Source organism: Salvelinus sp. IW2-2015, unplaced genomic scaffold (genome assembly GCF_002910315.2).
Source record: "Salvelinus sp. IW2-2015 unplaced genomic scaffold, ASM291031v2 Un_scaffold5222, whole genome shotgun sequence".
In the NCBI taxonomy this organism is placed as follows: Eukaryota; Metazoa; Chordata; class Actinopteri; order Salmoniformes; family Salmonidae; genus Salvelinus; species Salvelinus sp. IW2-2015.
The window spans coordinates 22,315-24,842 of record NW_019946487.1 but is presented as its reverse complement, the minus strand read 5'-3'; positions in this window follow the sequence as shown (position 1 = coordinate 24,842).

Genomic DNA, 2,528 nt, shown 5'->3' with positions numbered 1-2,528 from the left:
CCTGCATTGCTTGCTGTTTGGGGTTTTAGGCTGGGTTTCTGTACAGCACTTCGAGATATTAGCTGATGTACGAAGGGCTATATAAAATATACTTGATTTGATTTGAAAATAAGGAGTCAGTTACTCAGTGATGTTTTGGGTTTGCCCCAAAGGTAATTGCACCTATATGTAAAAGTGTATTTGATCTTCTTTTTTTTGCAGTATTACTTTAGCACCTTGTGCAAACACAATGCAATCATTTTTGTAATCTTTTCGCTGTCAATTAGTTTATTCATGTGGAGTCACTCCAATGTTGTCGATCCATCCTCAGTTTTCTCCCATCACAGCCATTGAACTCTGTAGCTGTTTTAATAAAAACACYAATGGCCTCATGGTATTTGTATTTAATAAAGATCCCCATTAGTTCCTGCCAAGGCAGCAGCTCCTCTTCCTGGGGTCCAGGAACATTAAGGCAGTTATATACAATTTAAAATATTAAATTTCATAACACTTTACACAACACATTAAGTGTGTTCCCTCAGGCCACTACTCTATCACTTATCTACAACACAAAATCCATGTGTACGTGTGTGTCTGTGCCTGTATCTTCACAGTCCCTATTTTTCCATAATGTGGATTTMTACCTGCTTTTGAAAMCTGAMTCTATGGCTTGCATCAGTTACCTGATGTGGAATAGAGTTTCATGTAGCCATGGTTCTATGTAGTACTGTGTGCTTCCCATAGTCTGTTCTGGATTGTAAAGAGACCTTTGGTGGCATGTCTTGTGGGGTATGCATGGGTGTCCGAGCTGTGTGCCAGTAGTTTAAACAGACGCCTTGGTGCATTCAGCATGTCAACACTTCTTACAAAAACAAGTAGTGATGAAGTCAATCTCTCCTCCACTTTGCGCCACGAGAGATMTACATTATTCATGTTAACTCTCCATGTACTTTTAAGGGCTTGTCGTGCTGCCCTGTTCTGTGCCAATTGTCATTTTCCAAGGTCCCTCTTTGTGGCACCTGACCACACGACTGAACAGTAGTCCAGGTGTGACAACTAGGGCCTGTAGGACCTGCCTTGTTGATAGTGTTGTTAACAAGGCAGAGCTTTATTATGGACAGACTTCTCCCCATCTTAGCTACTATTGTATCAACATATTTTGACCATGGACAGTTTACAATCCAGGGTTACTCCAAGCAGTTTAGTCACCTCAACTTGCTCAATTTCCACATTAATTACAAGATTTAGTTGATGTTTAGTGAATGATTTGTCCCAAATACAATGCTTTTAGTTTTTGAAATATTTAGGACTAACTTATTCTTTGCCACCCGTTCTAAAACGAATTGCAGCTCTTTGTCGTGTTGAAGTGATTTCACTCGCTGTAGTAACTGACGTGTATAGTGTTGAGTCATCCGCATATATAGACACACTGGCTTTGAAAAACATTGATTGCCTGATTCTACCTGGATTATGTTGGAGAGGCTTCCATTAAAGAACAACCTCTGTGTACTGTTGTCAGGTAACTCTTTATCCACAATATAGCAGGGGGTGTAAAGCCATAACACATACGTTTTTCCATCAGCAGACTATGATCGATCATGTCAAAAGCCGCACTGAAGTCTAACAAAACAGCCCCCACAATCTTTTTATCATCAATTTATCTCAGCAAATCAAAAGTAATCTGTGTAAGTGCCGTGTTTGTTGAATGTCCTTTCCTATAAGCGTYCTGAAAGTCTGTTGTCAGTATGTTTACAGTAAACTAGCATATTTGGTCAAACACATTTTTTCCTAAATGTTTACTAAGGGTTGGTAACAGGCTGATTGATCGGCTATTTGAGCCAGTAAAGGGTTCTTTACTATTCTTGGGTAACGAAATTACTTTAGCTTTCCTCCAGACCTGAGGGCACACACTTTCTAGTAGGATTAGATTGAAGATGTGGTGAAAAAAAGTGTCAATATCGTCTGCTATTATTTTCAGTAATTTTCCATCCAAGTTGTCAGACCCCTAAGCAGTTCCCTCCCTATCCTGCAGCTCAGTTCAGAAGGACTGACACTGGTGTGTCTGGGCCAGTAAAAGCTGCTGAGGGGAGAATGTGTAACCAAAAATGTGTTAACCAAATATTAACATTTTCATATTAGATTCTTCAAAGTAGCCACCATTTGCCTTGAAGACAGCTTTGCACACTCTTGGCATTCTCTCAACCAGCTTCATGAGGTAGTCACCTGAAATGCATTTCAATTAACAGGTGTGCCTTTTTAAAAGTACATTTGTGGAATTGCTTTCCTTAATGCGTTTGAGTCAATCAGTTGTGTTGTGACAAGGTAAGGGTGGTATACAGAAGATGGCCCTATTTGGTAAAATACCAAGTCCATATTATGACAAGAACAGCTCAAAAAAGCAAAGCGAAACGACAGTCCATTACTTTGACGAACCTTCATGTATTAATCTGGAAAATTGAGAACTTTGAAAGTTTCTTCAAGTGCAGTCACAAAAACCATCAAGCGCTATGATGAAACTGGCTCTCATGAGGACCGCCACAGGAAAGGAA